The sequence below is a fragment of the Telmatherina bonti genome (assembly GCF_933228915.1).
Source record: "Telmatherina bonti genome assembly, chromosome: 17".
Lineage (NCBI taxonomy): Eukaryota > Metazoa > Chordata > Actinopteri > Atheriniformes > Telmatherinidae > Telmatherina > Telmatherina bonti.
The window spans coordinates 16,868,483-16,876,072 of NC_136615.1; positions in this window are offsets into that span (position 1 = coordinate 16,868,483).

Here is a 7,590-nt window from a genome sequence, read left to right on the forward strand (position 1 = left end):
GATGTACCAGTGCGCCACCAGATTACTTTTCCTGCATTTGCTATTCATATATTTGCAAGGTGACTCACTTCAGACAAAGCAAGTGATCAAGAGCTCTTTCCTCTGCCTCTTCTCCTCCTTTCCTCCACATCTGAACAGCAAGGGGAAGAGGAGAGCAAGGGAGGCATGATGGATCCACAGCCTCAGCAAAAGTCATAAGCCTTGCAAATGCCGCAGCCCACAATTGCATGCCCTCAGATTTGATATGTATTCTGTCAGCAAACCCCATTTAATCCATTTTGCTGTCAGCCCCCCTTCAAAGCAACTCAACTAATACAGGGAGAGTTGAGAGTGCAGAAGAGAGACAAACAAAGCACCTACATGCACAGGCAACAATTACAACATGGTCCCTGAGAAACATTTGCCATTTTCATATTCATACTTTGCTTCTACTGACCAATTCTCTTCAAATCCATGTCTTCTGTCATTCAGACATTCAAACATGCCCATAGGCCTGACTTTCCTGAGACCATGTGAAGATGGAGGGTCTCAGTTGGCTAATGGTTCAATTTATATTTTAGCTAAAATGCTTTTTGTAACTAAAGAACGTGATCCGAGTTCTTGTTTTCCCCTTTAAAAGCGTAAATATTGCTGTTCTGTGCTTTGTTGAGAAATTTGTGGACTTATAGTCAAACACACATCTTATTAAAATAAATAAAAATTTTATATTTATATGAGGTGTCCTCATAATCTTTATGTGCTAAACTAGTTTTTTGGTATTTTTGGAAATACTTTGTTTCAGTTTTTGAATGTTCTTACATTTCTTGAAACAATTACCCCAACACTGAGGTCCTTTTTACTTCCTGTCCCTTTCCATCTCCAGTAATTCATTCAGCTTTTCTTGGTTTTGACAACCAAATTTTTCTGCTGCACTACTTTCATCCTTGTCTGTTACTGGGCTGAGTGGTTATGTAGCCACCTTTTTCACTCTTAACATAGTGAAAATTTGAGCTCACCTACAAGCTGAGCTAAAATATTTTCTGAGCCTTAAAGTGGAACAATTTTGTGCATTTCAGGCTAATTTATTTTTATTTCTGAGACCAGAAGGGCTGGGATTGATCGAGTTATTGTCACAAATCTCTTTATTTACTTCAGACCGACCCTCTCCGTAGGCTGTCAGATCAGCCTGCGGGCAAAACGAGTGGATTCAGACTCTTCCGCATGAAGCCCCGCCTCCCGCCACTTCGCTACATCGGGAGCGCGCACCACACCTGCTTTCGCCGTCATTGTAACATCTCATAAACAGAAGGATTAGGCTAATATAAACTCAATAAAAAAACAAAATACAATGTCAACACATAGCATACAGCCCTACATGTTGGAACCTGAATCAGACCCTGAAAACGAAGTGGAAAACAGCAACCCACAGCAACGAATGCAGCAGGATGTCTCTCTTTGGTAAACTCACCAGCCATCGTTGGAAATAACTGTATCTGACGTTTTCCACCCGCCTGATGTATTTGTACATGCCCTTGTTAACCAGTAGAAGGTAACCAATCACCGAACCTTATCCCCCGGGACGTCACAAGGATTTCCAAGTAGAAAAAACTCTCTAAAATGACACGTTTTTTCGTTGCCATGGAAACCGAACGGAGAGAGTGCTGGAACTCAAACTCAAACTCAAACATGCGTTTAGGTGATAAAAAACGGTGCCGTTCACATGTCTGATGAGGATTCAACACTGTAGAAAGCTCAGAAAACTTGAAATACCATAATAGCACCCCTTTAAACAAAATTTTTATTGCACTATGTGTTTTAGGTGCCTAAAATTAAACATTACAAAGTAGCAATTGAAAGTGAAAATGTAAAGAGAAATGAACAAAGTACTGGATCAAGCAAGTGTAGCCTTTACATACATTTTCCCCCTATTTTTGTGTCACTTAGAAATATTAATCAGTATTTTCATAACTCATGCCCGTATGTACAGTGGTTATTTTGATTTGGAAAACATAAAATATTTTTTGTTTTGTGACACATTTTTATGGTCAAATACTATTAAAATTTAAATTGATAGCAGCAGACTTAAGAAATTTAAGACCTAAAAGATGCCAAAACACTGTAATGAGATTGTTATTACAGTTTGATTATATCTTTTATCCCTATGATCACGAGCTGTTTACATAACAGTATCATAGTAAGGGCTATCTGACATGTATTTTATCAGGGGAAATGCAGAACTGAGACAACCAAAGTGGAGCCCAGACATACTGCAGAATCGTTGTTTGCAGGTGTCCCTTGTGTTGGCAGTCTCCTACATCAAACGCAGGTTTCTGTTGACTTGGATGAGAGGACAGTTTAATTTATTAGCTTTGTTTTTTCACTGCAGGGCCACCACTGTTGGTAGGGCTCTCAGGCATAAAAGGTTTTTGGCTTTCCTAGTTAGCATGCTAAGCTCTTCTAAGAAGTAACCAAAGAAAAACAAGGTGATAAGAATATCAATGCTTTCGACAGTGATATGTTTGATTAAAGAATGACTTAAAGGTAAGTTTAAAAGCTTTCACAGCAACAACTCGTACTATTAAGTTGGAGCAATATGAAAAAAATAATTAGCTGACTTAATTTGAGATTCAGTTTGATATCTGTCCGGCATACTGATGTTTACTTATTACACTTGAGAATGTAATGATTGATTTAGCAGTCAACACATCCTCAATAGTAAATGAACAGAATAATGTTTGATTTTACAATATATTTAAAATGCCTTTCAGTTTGTATCTCTGGATATCAACAGGCTTTGGCCGGGTTTTATCTTGGTAAGAGTCAAGATGAATTCTTCCCAAAACTTCATCTTCATCACGCCCATGTTAGCTGTCTGTAAACACAAAGGAAAGCTCGGTGAGAATAGTATTTCATATTTCCTTTTGAAGTCACAATTTCATTGCATTGTGCCATCATATGAGTGGATATGGTACATAAAGAGGATGTCTGTGATGTACCCGCAGTGCAACAAGATGCCACAGTCTCTCCAAGGTCACATCTCTACACTGAGGATGTCATGCAATCACGAGAAATAAATGAAAAGCGTGCCACACCCTGAGGGGGAAACCACAACAAACACTGAACGGAAGTAAAATTAAATCTGAATCTTTTTAGTTTAATTTTGTTTTCAAGAAATTCCCATATTAGTCTTAATCAGTCAGAATTCCTTTTTTTAAGATATATTTTTAATTGATTGTCATTATCATTTATATTTCATGACAGATCTGTTTAGAAATGCTCGCGCCTATTGAAGATAATGGCTCATATACACTGTGCATGAATTTTACATAACTTCCTTTGGGTCAAATCTCAGGAGTGCAATCCAAGACTCCAGGCAACATTGTGACCCATATTTCTGGTGGGTCCAGTTTCTTTAAATGCTTTGATTGTTTCATTTAATTTAATTCTGGATATTGCTTGTTCTTTCAAGTGTTTAAGGTTGCCTTCTATAAAAGTATTACAACTACACTGATTCCACTTCCCAAATTTCAGATCTTCTTAGATCTTACACTACAAGTAAGAATAAAGACTTCAGTGATGTGATGCAAGAAAAAATAAATTACTGTTTTATACAAGCAAACATTCTGGCTTCCCAGAGTATGATTTGAAAATTTTTCTTTGTTTTTCACTAATTTGTTTGATTAATGGAGTTAATAATCCAATTTCTTTTTGCAATACCAAAAAGAGGAGAATTCAGAAGTCAGGATCCAAGAAAGAACACTTTGTTATTTTGTCTATTTCACCAGCTCTTTCAATGTGGTTCTCATAAGGTCAGACATCAATAAATAGATGTGGAAGATACGGAAGCAGGTATGAAATATTAAAGCCGGGATGTAACTCCAGGACGCACAGAAGAAGTTGTCGGCATTTAATTTCAGTTCTTTGTTGAGATTTCCTCCTGACACAGTTGGCAGCGTCAGCAGATTCCTGTCACTGGCATGAATTTCATGGGACAAGTGTCCATGTCAGCACTTTCTCCCCCCTCTCAGCCGGTGTGTAAAGGACATCACACTTGTCAGCTGCAGTAAGCCAGAATTATAAGGACAAATAAAATAGTATGTCTGTGAGCCGAGCGGTTCAAAGAGGATGTCCTGTTGGCTAAACAATATGATACCTTGTACAGGTTTCTCACATTACCTGACAGTTCTGCTGTGTGTGCGACGTGTGAAGGAAAGTTTCTAAACTAGGTTGTGAGTGTGTATTTGTTTGCTTGTTCTGGCTGATTTTTTCATCATTCATACATAAATTTGTGACCTCCATATTAACTTTTATTAGGAAAGTGACTATTTTTGATCACTATGTTTTCTTTCAGCAGAAAATAAATAAAAAACAAAAAACAAAACTATATATATATATATATATATATATATATATATATAAAACAACAGAATAGAGGTCTTGGTACACACCAGAAAGACAATTTTAGGTTAAAATATCTCATTTCAAGGTATTTCATTGATTGCCGTATAAAAACCTAAACTAAAATTTAAAATTTACTCACTTTTTCTGTGTGGTTCAAAAAAATTTTTTGACACTGCAGCAGCTGTTGGGAGTTATGGCTTTCTAAGCATTTTGCAGCATTGCTAGGAGATCCCATTGATTTTAGTGCTCTGAAGTTACTTATTGGGAATAAATGTTTATTTTCTTCCTACAGGGCTCCTTGTCGGGAATTCATTCATTCATTTTCTATACGACTTAGTCCAATTCAGGGAAACTGGAGTCTATCTCAGCAATTAACAGACAAGAGGCAGAAAACAACCTGGACAGGTCACGAGTGCAAAAATATATTTTATTGTGTGGTCATACTTGACATAATTCCATAGACATACATCAAATAAACACAACTTTATTTAAACAACATTACAATGGGGTGTTCTGTAATCTGTTGGAATAGCTCGCATGTCAGGTCATGTGTGATACAGTATATTACATAATGTGAAACACAGGTATACCCTCAATCACTTGAGATCAATGACTTATTCAGGGATCTTTAATATACTAAAATGAAACACATGTTCATGGAGGCTGGCCACTCAGTAATAGATCCTTGTTAACTTTGGCCGTATCTAGAAACACTTAAATAATAGCTGGACACTGTCCACTGTCAAAAGACAAACACCTTTAAGGGCTTATTTCCACTGAAATATGACAAATCAATAAAAATAAAGCAGAGAGATTGTGATGGAAAGAGAAGTGGACAAAGGTCTGGATTAATTTCTTCTTTTTCTGAGTTTAGGTTGTTTTTATATCTGCTTTAAATCAGTTTTTCATAAATTTGAGGTGGATGCCTCCACAAGTACCTGGACTTATCACTACTGAGAGTTTGTGAGACTGAAAGGTTGTGTGTGAAATGGTGGTCAGCAGCGCTGGAGCACCACAAGGGTCTGTACTCTCACCATTTCTCTTCACACTGCACACCTCAGACTTCCAAAGCAAAGTCCTGTTATCTGCAGTAATAGTCTGATGACTGCATTTGTGGGGTTTTATTAGCATCTTATATACAAACAAACAAAGAGATGATTGTTGACTTCAGGATGAGCTGGAGTAAACATTATACTGTTTACATTCTGGTAGAGGTTGTAGAGGGCTACAGATACCATGGACTTTATTTTGACAACAAACTAGGCGGGAATTGCAACACAGAAGCATCTAGAAAGGACTAAGTAGACTCAAGGAAGCTAAGATCATTCAGTGTCTGCACCATAGACTGTATATAAAAAGATGGATGGAGCCTCTGTGACATCACCCATAGGTTTCTGAAGAGCTGAATTGAAGCTCGGTGGGCGGTTCCTGCCGTCACCATGTTGGCAGCGTCATGCGCGTCGTCTTGCCCGGAAAATACAAATATGGGCAAAGAGGTGGAGCTGAGAGCGTCATGACGGATGATTGACATTGAGCGAACTCCGAGCTTTCTGTAGCTAAAAGCTAACCGAGCTAACCCGGAGAAAATGGGAGCTAACCAGCTAACGGAGGTAAGCGGGCTAAAGCTAAGTCATGTTGTTAACCGGTCAAAAACCGCAGTTGTTCTACATTCTTCTGACTTGAAGTGAGAGATCTGTACCTGTCAATCAAAAGACCGCCCGTAAATATGCCAAACTCAGAGATTAATTACTTTTAAACGGGCGAGTTAGAAAAAAATTCACTCCCCCCACAGTTGTCATGAAGGTAAACCTGATCTATAAACCGAAAATGGATTTTTGAACCAGGCTGTAAACATGTTTATTTCTGCTGTGAAGTTGGCCTTTTTAACATGGGAGTCTATGGGGATTTGCTCTGTTTTGGAGCCAACCCCTAGCAGATGAAGGGGGAACTGCAGTTTTATGTACTAGGTTTAGGTTGCCGCTTGGTCTGCACTGAGATGTTGCAGATGTTCTATAAGTCTGTTGGGGCAGCAGAATCAGAGCCAGACACTTAAAGAGATAGAAGAAATGACTAGAGCAGCGTCTAGTCATTGTAACTTCATTTGTATCCCAACTTTGTGTTTGTCTTCCCTTGTCTTTAAATCCTAGAGATGTCCTTGCACTCGAGTTTGGGAAATGACCAACCCAACATTACAAAGAAAAACATAGCTAAAGTCTTCTGGGATTTGACCCAACACAATGTGGTGACCAAGGATGTTGGGAATGATAAGTTTTCAATGTCTAACACAATAAAGTCATCCGAGGGATTTGGTTAAAGCATTTATCAACATTTTGCGTTTGAGCATCTTCTATGAAAACCACAGAGTTAGCTTAAAATGCCTGAACTTAGATACAAACAGATTCCACAGTGAGTGAGTTTCTTCAGCTGTTTTTTCAAGCAGCAGCTGGAAGGACATCAGAGGCTAAATAAATAAATAAATACTGGCACCCACCAACATCTGAGTTTTGTCTTTAGCTGGAAATTGTACATGTAGCATTTCATTCTGCATTAAATCATTCTGCAATTTCCATATTTCCAGAGCTATAATCCTGCCTCCACAGTACACTGGCCTATAAACAATGCAGACACAGAAACACCTACATTAGTCCATTAAAAAAGTTTACATTCATTAATTTTGCATGGCCAAATGGTAGAAGCATCTCTTTCACATCAGCTGATGATGTAACTTGGGGAAAATGACAGCAGGGTTGCAGCACGTAAATAAGTTGAGATTTTATCTGAGAAAACTGGGGGTTTGGCTGCAATGTTGCAGCGCCTGAAATCCTCCCAGGGCGTCGTTATGAAGGTATTGATTTGACAGCACAGCCGTGCTGAATGTCACAGGCAAGATAGGGATGATTTCATGGTATTTAAAGATAGCTAAATTGGACACATTCATAAGTATTACAGACAAGAGGCTACACTCCTGTGTAAAATCACCTAAAGGTCAAATTATTCCAAATTTAATCTAAACTAATAATTATTGTATATCCTATTATGAACCACTGAAATAAATACTTTAGAGAAATTATTTGGAAAACGCAGGCCCCCAATACACTTCTCTACACAAAAATGAACATGTGTATGTAGCCACAGTGTATCTTGTTGCTACAGCTTATGTTTGTGCCACATCCTTTTTGATTGTGTTCTCGCTTTTATTACCAGTTTTTC